The 15,217-nt window shown below is 46.1% G+C and overlaps 1 long non-coding RNA gene across 1 annotated transcript in view; it reads left to right on the plus strand.

Moving 5' to 3' along the window:
• The window catches only part of LOC142000838 (uncharacterized), a 72,575-nt gene extending 58,230 nt beyond the window's left edge, over positions 1–14,345 (plus strand). The window contains exons 2-3 of the long non-coding RNA XR_012642331.1: positions 13,814–13,925; positions 14,279–14,345. This is a non-coding gene — a long non-coding RNA (uncharacterized LOC142000838). The remainder of the gene's footprint in view (positions 1–13,813; positions 13,926–14,278) is intronic.
• The last annotated feature ends 872 nt before the right edge of the window (positions 14,346–15,217 follow it).

Raw genomic sequence — 15,217 nt, forward strand, 5'->3', positions numbered from 1 at the left:
ACCGGAACGGCTTGCCGAGCTATTCAGCCCCTTTTTGTCTCCAGAATGCACAGCTAGTCCCCCAAAAGATCTCAGTGTTTCCCTGACACACATGGAGAAGGAAAGGACGTTGAGAAGTATTTGCAATTCTGTAAAATTTATTAGCACAATGGATAACCTCTTTAATTGATAAGCAGCATTAAATCTCTTTTTTCAGAGGTTTATAATGGGGCAATGAAATTTTGCTGACACTTGGCATGCAAAGGCTCATATTCATAGCAAACCTTTTCTTTTCTTTCTTTTTTAAAAGATAGAAGATTTCTAAATGATGGACCTTCCCTCCCCCACTCCCTCCTTCAAGTTATAGTTCCTGGCAGTGTTTTGCAGTGAGCAATTGCTCACAAGGATTCTGAGCTCTGCCTTTTTTTTTTTTTTTTTTTTTTTTTACTAGCAGGAGCTGGGTCCCAGCATCCTTCTAGAATTAAAAATAAAATAAATAAAAAAAAGTCAGTTTCTCATGATTTCATTTGAGCAAGAAATAGAACGAAAGATAATTCAAGGGCCTAAGCAGAAATTTCTGCAGTGCTGTCTCCTGTGTACCTCCCAGAGACTCCTAGGGGGAAATCCACCTCATTGTAGGAGAGCCTATGTACGTTCACGCATTGTATTAAGAGCTTATCTACCCAAGCCAGTTGTACCGCTTACTTATACCGGTGTAGTTAAAATGGTACAACCCAGTCGTGTGGACACACTAGGGGATAAGCTATATTGGTATAAACCACCTTTACAGCGGTTTTGCTGTGTCCATATTAGGGATTGTACCAATATAACTATTGTGGTTTAAAAAAAAAAATCACACCCCTAACCAAATGGTTCTAGTGTATAGATGTGTGTAGACTAGCTCTAAGAGGGAAGTTCAAGGGACCTTCCTAGCTGCAAAGGCTTCTCAGGCAGCTGAACTGATGCATCCCGCTGTGCAAGGGAGAGAGCTGGATTCCAGGGACCACTTGCAGGGTATGCACTCCTGGCATGGTGCAGACCTCACCGCTGGGGAGGGGGAGTTCCCTGCACTGCTGTGCACAGGGTGGAATATACGTGGATGGGTTGGGGGAATGAGGCTGCAGGATTTGCTGCTGTGAGGATCCTCCAGTCCTTATCCCCTAGGGGGCCACATTGGCAGGATGCCAAGCTGAATATTTCCAGCTTAGGGTCTCTGGTACGTATGACCTTGCGTAGGCCCTTTGTACTGAGGAGGTGAATTTCACTGTAGGGCGTGAAACCTACAGCCCTTACTCAGGCAAACCCACTGAAGTCAATGAGTGTTTTACCTGAGTGAGAGCTGCACTGTCAGGCCCCTTGTTCCCCCTGCGTGCAGCAGTAGCATGAGAATTCCCCATTTATCTCATTCCCACTTTAATCACGAGTTTAGAGCAGGGGCAGCACCCTGCCCCAGGCCAGCAGGATTCTTATGCTGGGGTGTGTTCCGGCAAAATACCCTTAGCTTTCCCTGGAAGGTTTGCCTGCTTCAGGATAGCACATGCAAGCACTTAGCAGCCTTTTTGTGCTTCTGTAATTCCAAACAGCTTAAGTTGTAGTAATAAAATGTTGCAGGCAATTGGCCCGCAATATGGACGAGGCCCCTTTAGCCCTTTTAAGAGAAATGAATAAAATTTAAATGGCTGAATAATTTTATCATTTGAAAATTGGTTACGGTGTACCCGAAATAACTTTTTTATGGTGGTTATTAATCCAGTAACCATGTGAGCTTGAGACAGGCCTGAATCATAAGTCCTGATCCAAACACCTTCAAACCTCCAGGGGCAAAAGACTTGAGATCTGAAGCCAAATTTCATAGCTGGCTGCTACATCTCTAATGGCCAGACCAAAACTTCTGACCTGACCGCCTTTAACCTTTCAGGGAATATTTGAAATCTACTTCAGAATTGTGCAGCTTGGACTTCATGTAAAGCTGTTTTGGGCAGGGACTGTGGGCCTGATTCTTCATGGCCTTGTCCCTTTGTGTAGTAATTTACAGCTGTACAAAGTAAGTGTCCAATGCCACCCTTCTGATTTGGCAGATGCCACACTTCTGCATAACTGTAAACACCTACACAAAGGGCCAGGCCATGGGGAATCAGGCCCTGTGTTTGCTTATGTATCTAGATAATGCCTCGCCCATGTGGGCACTATTAGAGTTGCATGAGTGAAAAAAATCTCTCGGGTTAGGACAATAGAGAAGCCATGAGGACTGGATATACATACTGATACCATTTATTAAAAGGCATGTAGTGTTTACTTAGTACATATTGCAAAATATTATCTCAGTATATCTGCAAACCTCTTTGCAGTATCCTGGTAACTACCAAGCCTTCTGTTCTGCATACTTTTCTCTGAGAGACAGTTTACGCACGAACGCATGCACATCCATACGTACGTATGTCTGTATGTGTTCCCCTTTTCTTTTTAATTCTAGTGTAAAACAAAAAGTTTAGGCCAAAAATTCACAAACATGGCCACTGATTTTGGGTGCCTTAATTTTTGGGAACCCACCTTCACACATGAAGGGACTTTCATTGGTGCTGAGCATCACAGCGCCAAGAGAAGTCAACAGGAACCTGTGGTGCTCTGCATCTCTGAAAATCAGGTACCAGGTATCTCAGTTGGGTTCCCAAAATAAGTGGCTACATTTGAAAATTGGTTGCATTCTGAAGGGACACTATTTTAAAGTAGCATAAAAGGGTCTGACTTTAAACATTCAAATCCAGGATATGTATTTAGAGCTAAGGTTCAATATTCAGGGCTTAATTGGCCCCCCAGTTCCTATGTATTGCATAACACACAAGGCCAAATGCGTCTCTGTTGTTAAGTGGGTGTAAATCCCATTCATATTAACATCCACTTATGGCCACTGTTCAGCTCTGGTATGATGTACAACCTTGTGCATTTTTCTCAACCCCACTAAAACAAAGTGCAAAGGGGTTGTGATGATTGTGAAAAAATTAAGCCTCCCTTTTTTCTGGAGGGATGTCAGACTGTCCTTACCCTGTTTTTTTTTTCTCCCAGAGGTTGCCACATTGTTTTCCCTGCAGAACAAACTTGTGGGGAAAATTCCCCCCCGCCCACCCCGCCATCAGTATATGACTTGATGACCTGGGGTGAAATGCTATCTCTTTATGAGGAGTTGTGATGGCATTGCAATGAAACATCCTTGCTTGAGATACAATGAGGCTTCCCTGTCACAAGATGATTTCCAGGAAGGTAAATTTTGAAAGTGGGGCCATTCTGGTAAACGAGTGAGATTTTTTTTAAATGCCTCATTGAAACATGAAAAGCCCTTTGTCATATAAAGGAGATATTTTATAAAATGCCTGAAAATAAATCCAAAGCAAGGGTGTCTCCCTTGAGATCTGACAGGCCCAGCAATGTGGTAGATCAAAGCAGAGTTGTAGTCTTAACTCTGAATTCTCTGGGTTTTGTGGGATTCAATGAGGCACCCTCACAGATGCTAAAGGAAAAGCAGAAAGAGAGAAGAAAACAATTCCCACTCACCTTACTTCATCCCTTCACTCACAGCCAGCAGATGGGGTGGGGTAGAAAGGGGAGAGGTGTTTGTACCGAATTCATCCCTGATATAATTCCACTGATTTCAGTGGAGATGCACCAAGTGTGAATGTTGCCCATAACGCTGAATAGAATCAGATCTATTATTGTTTGTTTGTCTGTTTGTATTATTGTAGTGCCTAGAAGCCCTAATCCTGGACCAGGATCCCATTGTACTGGGTGCCAGTGTAAACACAAAATGATCATGTGATGTCCTGAGGGTGCTAGGCTTGTGTCATTGCGTGCAGCTGATGTTGTAGAGCCACTTGGGTGGCCCTGTGAAACCTACTGCTCATAGACCCATAGACTTTAAAGCCAGAAGCCATGATCATCTAGTCTAGATCATTTCAGGCCTCAGATCTAGTCTAGGTTGTTTCATGGTGACAGAATCTCACCCACCCTCTCCTGTAATTGAATGGTGAAAGACTGTTTTGTTGTTGTTTTTGGAGGGGGAAAATATGTGGGATAAGTCTTAAATTTAACTTGGAACTGTGAGTTTAGGGCCAAATCCAACCCCGACCTCTGTGTGGCCTTCACAGAGCTGCAGTGGAACCCACTGGCAGACATGGACTGAGTGATGGGGACTTGTCTGCTTGTGATGTTGGGATCTCATTCTGGAGTTATTTGGCACCCTTTTGCAATGTCATTTGCTGCTGGAGGGTATTATACTCTCCTGCTCTGGGAGGAGGATGGCACTGCATAGCTTTTTGAGTTTATTCTCCTCTGGGCTGTAATATTTTGGTCTAATTCCAGTTGTTGGGTTTAGTGTGTGTGATGGCATGTTGGCCTGCAGGAAGTCAGACTAGGTGATCTGGTGAACCTTTCTGGCCTTCAGCTCTCTGACTGTGATTTAGGAGGTTGTTGCTGTGTCTGATTCCTATCCCTATACCATCACATTCCCTGGACTAGGTGTGTTGATTGTTCTGTGAGTGACCACACACAGTATTGCCAACTCTGATTTTGCCATGAGTCTCATGACAATTATTGTTTTCCTTAAAGCCCCAGCTCCTGGAGTCAAGTGGGTATGTGATGATTTTGGCTTTCATTCTTAAGGAAAAAGGAAGTTTACAGATTGTCCTGGCAGAGGAGTAAGTTTCAACATGTAACCCAAGTACACCCTAAAGGCTCAAAGCAGAAGGCAAATAAAAATGAACAACAAATCGATTAGGTTTTTTTTACATAATATCATGATTTTAAAGCCAATCTTATGATTTTTTGGTGAGCCTGACTCATTATTTTTGAACATTTGGGGTTGGCAATACAGCCATACATGTTAAAGTCACCTAGCTTTAACTTGACCGCTTAGAGGCACACTGTCTCATCTAGACTAGATTTTTAAAATGTGGTCGTTAACATGTGCTAACAACACACGCACACACACACTGTGCCTATGTGTGTAAGTGTATTGGTACGCTATGTGTTTTGTTGTTGCTGTCTCTGGGTGGTTGCTCTCTGTGTGTTGTGGTAGGTATGTGCTTTTGGTGTGTCTTGTCACTCTGCCTCTCTCTGTTGTTGTTCAGGGTATGTCTCCTTATATTGTTGCTCTCTTTCTATGTGCTGTTTCCCTGAGGAGTGTGTGTGTGGTTGCTTTGGGGGCATCTGTGTCATATTGAGTAGTGTGAGTTTGCCTGTTTGTGTGTTGCTCTATACATCTGTAAATATGCCTTTTTTGCTGTTGCTCTGCCTGGGTGCACGTTGCCCTGAGTGTGTGTCTGGGTTACTGTTGCTCTAGGTATGCAATGTTACTCCTCTCCCTCCGTTGCTCTGTGTGTGTGGTTTCATTGTTTGTGTATTCTTCTGTCTCTTTGTTATTGCTGTGTACCTGTGTGTGTGGTTTGTTCCTGTGTGAGTTTGTGTGTCGTATTCCATTGTAGGTGTGCGTTATGTGTGTGGTGTTGTTCTGTCAGTGGTATTGCTCTATGTGTTGTTGGAGTGTTGTTGTGGGGTGAGTGGTATTGCTCTACGTGTGTGTTGTTGTTGTGTTTGTGTTTGGTAGTTGCTATATGTGTTATTGGTGTGCGTTTGTATTGTTGCCCTGTATATGCAAACGCTGTGCGTGTGCAGTTGTATAGTCTTGTGTGTGGTGTTGGTTTGTATGTTTTTGGTGTACGTGTGCTGTTGTCCTATATGTTAGCTCTGTGTGTGTGTGTGTTGTTGCTGCATATGTTGTTGGTATGTGTGTGGTGTTGCTCTGTAAGTTGTTGGGTGCGTTTGGGTGCACTGTTGCTCTGGTGTTATTGGGGTGTGTGTTACTGCTGCTGCTTTGTGTGTGTGCACACCCGGGAACGCTGTTGCAATGTGTGGGTGGGTGGCGTTACTCTGTGTGTGCGCGTATGTGGTGTTGCTGTGTGTGTGCATGCTGTTGCTTTGTGTGTGTGCATGTGCATATGTGTTGTAGTGCTGTTGCTCTGCCTGTGTAGTTGTTTTGTGCTCTGCTCTCTTCGTGGTTGTTGCTCTGTGTGTGGTTGTTTTCTCTGGCTTTGTGTGTGGTGGTGGTGTTGCTCTTTCTGGCTCTGTGTGTATGGTTGTTACTCTGTGTGGTTTTTTCACTGGGTGGTTATTGGCCTGGGTGTGTTGTTTTCGCTCTCTCTGGCTCTAGGTGTGGTGTTTTTGCTGGGTGTGGTTGTTGCTCTTTCTGGGTATGGTGGTGTTGCTGTGTGTGTGATTGTTGCTCTCTCAGGCTCTGGGTGTGATTGTTGCTCTAGGTGTGGTGGTGTTGCTGTGTGTGTGTGGTGGTGGTGGTGGTGTGTGGTGTTCGTTGCTGTGTGTGTGTGTGGTGGTGGTGGTGCTGTGTCGTGTTGTGTTGTTGCTGTGTGTGGTGTTCGTTGCTGTGTGTGTGGTGGTGGTGGTGGTGCTGTGTCGTGTTGTGTGGTTGCTGTGTGTGGTGGTTATTGCTCTGTGTGTGTGGTGGTGGTGGTGCTGTGTCGTGTTGTGTGGTTGCTGTGTGTGGTGGTGTTGCTGTGTGTGTGTGGTGCTGTGTTGTTGCTGTGTGTGGTGGTTGTGGTTGTGGTGGTGTTGCTGTGGGTGTGCGTGCGCGTGCATGTGTGGTGGTATTGTAGTGTGGCGGTTGCTGTGTGTGTTGTGTTGCTGTGGTGGTGGTGTTGCTGTGTGTGTGTTGTGTTGTGTTGTTGTTGCTCTCCCTGGCTACGCGCTGTTGCGCTTTCCTGCCGCCTGCCTGCGTGGCGCGTTGCAGGCCGGGCCGCCGCCGCTCTCCCGCTCTCCGGCCCCGCCGAGCGCCTAGGCGGCTGCCGCGGCCCAGGGGAGGCAGCGGCCGGGGCGGCCTCGCTACTTGAAACGTGTCGGCGGCTCATTGCTGCCTCGGCTCCGCTTCCAAAGCGGCTCCGACGGCGGCTGGGTGCTGGGGTCGCACCCCGGGGCCCCCGGACCGGCCTAGCTCGTGCATCTGGGGCTCAGTCCCCAGCCGGACCGACCCAGGCAGCACCGAGCATGGCCCCGCAAGCCGAACGGGTGGATCCGGATCCTGTGCTCGGTGCTGGCTGTGGCTGCTGCCATACAGGACCGAGTATCACTGGGTCCGGATCCTGCACTCGGTTCTGACAGCGGCAAAGGGGTTCTCCATCCCTTGACCCGAACCGTCTTAGACCTGGTTCTGCTTGGCGGATGGGGCTGCCTCCTGCCTCTCCAGGACCAGCTTTTTTGGAGGGTGTCTCCCCCTCCCAGCCGAGCTGGGGTCTGTGTCCAACTCAGAGGGGTGCATCGCACTGCACCCTGTTGCACCAACGGCCAGAAATACCTCTCAACTCCCAGAGGTGCGGCTGGGGGTGGAGGAGATCAACCCCGGGCCATGGTATGTTGTTTGTCCCCACCCTCAAGCATCCTAATGTGAGGGTGCAGGCCCAGCCTGAGTTTGCTTCCCAAGCCCCGGTAAGGTGAAGGGGTGCAGCTGGGAAGAAGATGCTCTTAATGCTGGTTCACATTATTAGCGTTAATCTGTGCCTCAAACCACTCCCAGGTCCCTCAGGCATTAGGGAATAGACTTTCTCCCCACATGAGTTGTAGAACTGTGCATGTAGATTATACTATTGTAGTTATTTATCTAATCTGTAATACTATGTAGCTATAAAATATAGTTTTGATTTGTTTATTTAACTAAAGCCCTCTCCCCTCCCCCCCAAAAAAAAGAGAGAGAAAAAAACCCCCTATTACTTACAGTTAGGTCCACCAGCCTTCTTTGCCATGGGGGGGGGGGGGTCACAGCACACTCCAGAAGGTCTGTGTGTAAGAAGGGATGCAGACTGAATGGCTGCATTTTTTATACCTAATGGTTACATGGTGGGGTTAGTTAAAAGCCTGGCTCTGCAAATTAAATATATATAATTCAGTAGCCCACAGACTTTTTAAAAAAAAAGTATATAATTCTTGGTGGTTGGAGCTGTGAGGATGTTAAAAGTGCTCTGGATCCTGAGCAGGGAAATCAGGAAGGTTTTTATTTCCTGCCCTGGCCTGGTATGGTAAAAGGATTAGGGGAAGGTGGATCAGCTCTGTGCTCTCAGAAGCACAGGGTTATGATTTTGATTTAACCCTCTGAGTGGCATGCAGGAAGGCTTCTCCTTTCTACAGTCCGCTGCCAGACTAGTTTACTTATGCCTGCATCTGTAATTTTCACTCCATGCATCTGAAGAAGTGGGTTTTTTACCCACGAAAGCTTATGCCCAAATAAATCTGTTAGTCTTTAAGGTGCCACCAGACTCCTCATTGTTTTTGTGGATACAGACTAACACAGCTACCCCTCTGATACTTGAGACTAGTTTAGGATTTCCTGGGCATCGAAAGAGCTGAGTGCTAGTTATTGTACTGGGGTTAGGGACTTGCTCTCAAGATGAAGCAGAGTGAGGCTGTGGCAGCGAAGCTGTGGGGAAGACCCAGGTTTGGGATTAATTTTTGGCTTCCTGATTTCTGGGCTGGTAAATGTGGGGTGTCACGTTCCAGCAAGGGCGGGAATGGGATGATGAGACTTTCAACGTTAGCAAGCTTTCAGATAGCTCCCACTGACCTCAGTGGAAACAGTGGGTGCTGAACACCTGTGAAAATCAGGTCACTTTTTGAGGGCTTAATTTTGGATATGGGTGACTAAATTTAGGCACCCAAGCTTGAAAAGTATGGCCTGAGTGACTTGCCCTCAAGGTCATGGTGAGTCAGTGGCAGACTTGAAATTGAATCTGAGAGTCCTGACTCTCTAGTCCAGTGATTCTCAGCCAATTTACCATTGTGGGCCACATATGCAGCTCTCTGTGTGTTATGTGGGCTACATCCACACAATATATATATTACCTGTATGGCCCCTGAGGATGTCTCATGGGCTGCAGCTGTGTGCTGATTCGGCAGCAAGCGGGCCATGGGTTGAGAACCACGGCTGCAGTTGCTAGTCTCAGGCAGGAGGAGAGGAATCATGGAGTTATAACTTCAGGAAAAAGCAGTGCCACAATGAAGATGTGTGCAAGATCCAGCTCTGATACCTGGAAGGGAGAAACACAAATCTAGAACTGAAAAGGCAAGGACTTCACTGAACCTGAAGTGCCTCATAAAGTGCAGTACAGCTTGTGTATTTACACAGTGACAGATTTTTCAAGAGATACGTATAAAGCTCAAAATGGGGGGAAGAAGTGAGGGGAAAGGAGAGAAATTGAGTTCCCCTTGCAAAAATATTTCGCTAAAGTGAAGTATCTATGTCTAAGGGAAGAAGAAGTCAGTTATTTTATGCTTACTGTTTGAGCCCTGGACAGTCAGTGATGAGTACCACCCATTTAAAAACAGTCTGGCCATGTGGCTGTAAGGAGGCAGAATTGTCTGGTGTTCCAGGCTCATGCTGCTGAGTTGCTATCTGATTTTGCACAAGTCACATAAATCACCCCATGCCTCAGTTTCCCTGTCTGTAAGTTTAGGATGATAATTTGGTTCCTGTGATTATTGTTGCTCATGAGCAAGTAACTGTTTGTTTTTTGAAAAGGAAGAAAGGACGCGGTTATGGCCAAAGCAAATTCATTTGAAAATTCAAATGAATATTCGAAGAGAAATTGCCTTTGTGCAGCACCTCGCACAATGTAGTGCTGGTCCGCAACAGGGGTTCATAGGCACTACTGTAATACAGTTCCTAAATAATATTTATTGATTGATTGATTGATTTGCCCAGCTTTTTTGTGTGCCCAATACATGAGGGTATAATTGGGAAGCTGAGCAATGGGTGTTTGCTGTGTGTTTTGCGTGCCTCAGTTGTCGGTCAAATGACCTACAAAGACTTGTCACTAGGGGTGGAATGGGGTCTGCTGCACATTGATTATAGGGAAGGGGAAGAGAAGGATATTCCCAGCACTACCACTTGGGCAGAATGTGGCTGGAAAGGCCCTGTCAGTGATGCTGTAATTTTAGCTACTATAAGATGTTAAAATGGGAGAAACACTGTTTTTTCTAAGAGTCTCAGACATGCTCTTTGTTTAACTTATCTTCCTGTCTGGTGCTGCCCTGGTAGCATCCCACCTTGTAGTGACCATTCCTCTGTTGCTATTCAGATTGGTCTGGTAAGGTTTGAGCAAAGGGTACAGGACAGATTTCCAGGGGTTGTTTGAAAATGGTATGCAACCAGACCACCCAGCCAGGGGATTCTTGGCATGGTTTGAACCTGTCCCTCTCAGCATGCTGGAGTCCAGTTCCATCTCCGTGTCAGTTGCTGGACTTGCCCAATAGACTGCTGAAGCAACTGTCTGCTGTCATTAAGCCCACAAAAATTTCACAGGCCATGTCCCACTGCAACCACCCTCTGACTCCCTGTCTCTGCTTCACCAGTGATTTTAAATGTGCCTGGTCAGTTCTCAAAATGGAGAGAAGTGTTCCCCAGGGGCCTGCACTGGGACCAGTCCTATTCAACATATTCATAAATGATCTGGAAAAAGGGCTAAACAGGGAGGTGACAACATTTGCAGATACAAAACTACTCAAGGTAGTTAAGTCCCAAGGAGACTGTGTAGAGTTACAAAAGGATCTCACAGAACTGGGTGACAGGGCAACAAAATGTCATATGAAATTCAATGTTGATAAATGCAAAGTAATGCACAGTGGAAAACATAATCCCAACTACACATATAAAATGATGGTGTCTAAATGAGCTGTTACCACTCGAGATCTAGGAGTCATTGTGGATAGTTCTCTGAAAACATCCACTCAGTGTGCAGCGGCCATCAAAAAAGCAAACAGAATGTTGGGAATCATTAGGAAAGGGACAGAGAATAAGACAGAAAAATATTGTATTGCCTCTATATAAATCCATGGTACGCCCACACTTTGAAAACTGAGTGCAGTTCTGGTCACCCCATCTCAGAAAAGATACACTGGAATTGGAAAAGGTACAGAAAAGGGCAACAAAAATGATTAGGGGTATGGAACAGCTTCCATATGAGAAGAGATTAATAAGACTGGGACTTTTCAGCTTGGAAAAGAGATGACTAAGGGGGGATATGATAGAGGTCTATAAAATCATGATTGGTGTGGAGAAAGTAAATAAGGAAGTGTTATTTACTCCTCCTCGTAACACAAGAAGTAGGGGTCACCAAATGAAATTAATAGGCAGCAGGTTTAAATGGGACAAAAGGAAGTATTTCTTCACACAACACACCGTCAACCTGTGGCACTCTTTGCCAGAAGGTGTGAAGGCCAAGACTATAACAAGGTTCAAAACAGAACTGGATAAATTCATGGAGGATAGGTCCATCGATGGCTATTAGCCAGAATGGTCAGGGATGCAAAACCATGCTCTGAAGCATCCCTAGCCTCTGTTGGCCAGAAGCTGGGAATAGGCAACAGCTACAGTAATCACTTGATCATTCCCTGGTCTGTTCATTCCCTCTGAAGCACCTGGTATTGGCCACTGTCAGAGACAGGATACTGGGCTATATGGACCATTGGTCTGACCCAGTATAACGGTTCTTATGTTCATGGAGTTCACTGGCCCCTTCTTTCACAGTGAGAAGTGGTATTCAGCCAGCCAGCACAGGGATGTGAATGTCACCAGGTGTGGCTCTTTGGAGAGGCGGCGCAGAGGCAGTCTTTTGATGAGCTTTGCTGGCTTGCTGCCATCTTATTTTATAGAAAGCATGGCCTTGGCAGGTGTTGGTGGCAGGAAAACAAATTCCACATGGGTATGTGACAAAGAGACTCCTCTTGGGTAAATGGAAAAAAAGGAGTGATACATTTCTTGAAACTGATCAAAGGCAGGGTGAGCTTGTGCTCCTAAGAGCACTTGGGAATTGTCTTCTATAGCTCCAAAGGTCACAAGACAGCCTGGAGGACCTTGCAGAGTATCAAGGAGAATTCCACCAAGGGCCCCCCAGCACTTTTCTCCTTTCCCATCTCTTTGTTAATAGGGATGGGCCTGGACAAAAACCCCAGAGCTTTGGGCAGGTTTCAGGCTGGATCCTGACTGCACGGTTGGCCCCTGGGCTCTGTAATGGGACAAACAAAAACCTCAGATCCAAAAAGTGCCTGGTGCTCTATCACACCCTTCTTTCTGGATTTCTCTGCATCCATGGAGCCTTCTACTGCACCCACTTTCTGATACCCACGTCCAGTCAAAGACGTCATCCTTGACACCACTAGGGATTGGATGGAATTTGTAGTGGTGTCTGCAGTCCTTTGTGTGACTGTACTGTGCAAGCTGGACATAGGGAGGTGCCTGAGTAGTGACATCAGGCAACACAGGCTATGTCAGTCCAGGAGCAAGAGAGCCAGAGAGGAGCACAGGGTTTGTTTGCATCCAGCAGGCATGAGAAGCTATATGTACAAATTAGGTCTTTCTCTGCCAGTAGGGGTGCTACAGGGTTGCCTTTGGTCTCCTCCAGCGTTGCCCCTTGACTGTCGGGGGTGGGGGGAGGTCGCTATTTTGAGCTATGCTGCATTCCTTGACCTGGAAGGGTGTTTGTGGGTCCTTTTCAGCAGACCAGCTCCTGGCTTTCTTTGAAACTGTTTTTTGGAAGCGTCTGCACAGCGAAAACGCATGCAGCTACGTTGTTTGCCTTCTCTTTTTTTATTTTTTTAAAGTGTGCTTATTATAGCTGCAGGATTATTGCTGCTATAGTTAATCCTACATCAAATTTCCAACATAAACTTCCTATTTTCATGGGTTTAGCTCAGCGGGGAGTTTTAAAACATAATTTCTCAGTGATGTAGCGGTGGGTGGCCTGGGGTTTTGTGTGTGTGTAATAAATGCTTCAGTTCAATAGCAATCTAAGGGATGTTCCCTAGCATGTTGGTTTCCTAAACTACAACAGGGTGTCGCTCTAAACTTGATGAGGATAGTGTGTTTCTCTCCAGCTCTGTTATATACTGATGGCGAGAGAGATTGTTTTTAAATACTCTGCAGGAGAAAGACTGCTCCTGTTCCAGCAGAACTTAGCCCAATTTAACAGAGCCCTGGTGCCGCCACACCATGATAACCCCTTCGAAAAATAATGAGAACAGTTCAGAGTGGACATTTGGAGCACACCACCTACCATGGACATGGTAGATGTTACCCTGTGGACATTAACATCACTTTGAAATGATCAGTGACTCGCCAATGCAGCATAATCACCAGAGACATGCCAAGCACTGTGTCATCAATCACTCTTGAAGTGACACTATGCCCTTATGTGTGTGCTGCTCCTGCTCAAGCCCACTGTTATAAATCCTCCTAGAATAGAGGAACATGTGTTGCTTGTAACATATATATGTACACAGGGGTGCCCTAAGCATGTCACATCATTCTGTTATTGATAGATTCCATCAGGCCTCGATAGGGATGCTTACACTTAGCCATAATGAAAAGGGAATCGCATTCTGTAGACTGTAAAGCTGAGTAAAACTCTCTGTGATATCTAGTATACAGCTCCACCGAAGTCTGGTGCACATGTGCCCTTTGTAATACACATCTGGCTAGAACGCTGCCATTCCTCCTCTCCCGCTAACAGCTCTGGGCAGCAGGTATTTGGCATTCGAAGTATGTGGCCTGGAAAACATCTGTGAGAGAAGATACAGGGCTTCCACTGTGGCCACAGGAGTGATTGGAGTCACCTGTGGAGTATAAGGAAAGGGTGCAGGAAGGGGATCCGTAAATCTGAAAGTCGGGTCAGCACCCTGTAGTGTGTTACAGTGAGTGTTCTATACGGAAGAGTGGTTCTGAACCTGTGGGTGGTAACCCCAAGTCTTGATCCCCCTTTCCTGTCTCCATTCTTCTTCCAAAGTGCAGAATTGGATCAGACTTTTGCAAGTGGGTACGCTGCAGATGGCTGAGGCGACCCCATCACGTACTGCCCCATTTCTGGCGATGCCTTCTGCAGGAATCGGCACTTCCTTTGAAGGTGAGCAGGCAGCGGTGTAAAGAATTTCTGGGATACCACCAAAGGGGATGCATCGATAGGAGCTGGCTGTTGGGCCACAGTATGAAGAAGGTTGAGAATTTTTGGTATGGAATATGCGTGAGCTGTGGCATATGCCAAAGCAGTGGCTACCTCCAAAGAGCACCTGCTCCGTGCCAGGTGTAGCAGAAATGCGGACACTCCTGCACGCAGAACCCTCGTCAATGTGGTATCTTGAAATAAATTATCATCCTTAGCACATTCCATCCATAGATCTCAAAATACTTTAGGTGGGTAAGTATCCCATTTGACAGATGGAGAAACTGAGGTCTCCTGATCCTGTTCTTTTTCCTTAGCCATGGTACCTCCCCTTCTGGACATCAGGAAGAGATGCACCACTTTTTCTTCAGCTGTTGACATCAAACCTCTTTGCCCTTGATTGGGGACATAACCACCTTGTGTAGGACCCATGATATTGCTGAATGACACGAATGCACAGAAGGTTTGTGTTTTGATATTTGCCTCCTGCTCTTCAATAGAAGTGCATAAATACTCTTCCCCCCCTGCTCCCCGCCCCACAGCATGTGCATGCACACACCACAGCCAGTAGGATTGTTCATTGAGAGACACACACATGCAACTGTCTCGCTCATATTCCAGATGGATATCTGACAGGAGCTGGCAGCGTGGTGGAAGCTTGTCATTTCATGGCTCCGAGTGTTGTCAACGAATGCTGCTTTCATTAGAAATGTCTCTGGTGGATGGCAGAGTAACCTGCCTATCTCCACAGGCAGTTACATATACACAAACACAATACGGTGCACACACCTGCCAGTACTGAGGTAGGGAGCGGGGTGTTACAGAGCGGGTTTGTGTAATTAAAGACAGAATAACTGCCTTCGTTGCTTCTCTCCTGCAGCATAAAATAAGACCGAGACTCAGGGGTTGGCTTCTGGCGATCTAGCCATGGCAGCATGAAAAATGAAGAGGAAAGCGATAAGAAACTAATAATTTATGTTCCAAGCACAGACTCACACCAGTGTGGAGGGAAATTTGTGCCAATAACTCCTACTAACTCAGAAAGGCATGCAATCTTTTATTGCACAAATTATTAACGACCAGAAAATAAATGACTCTGTAATCAGATCGGTGCTGCCGGCACTTTTAGTTTCTTCTTTTATTTGTATAAATTCTGAAGTCAGTCCTCCCATGAAGCTTAGGCAAGGGGAACTTTTGTTGGCGGGCTGCCCTGCCTGACGACAAAACAGATTAAACAAAGACAAAGCAGGAACATC

The sequence above is a fragment of the Natator depressus genome, chromosome 18, assembly GCF_965152275.1.
Source record: "Natator depressus isolate rNatDep1 chromosome 18, rNatDep2.hap1, whole genome shotgun sequence".
Lineage (NCBI taxonomy): Eukaryota > Metazoa > Chordata > Testudines > Cheloniidae > Natator > Natator depressus.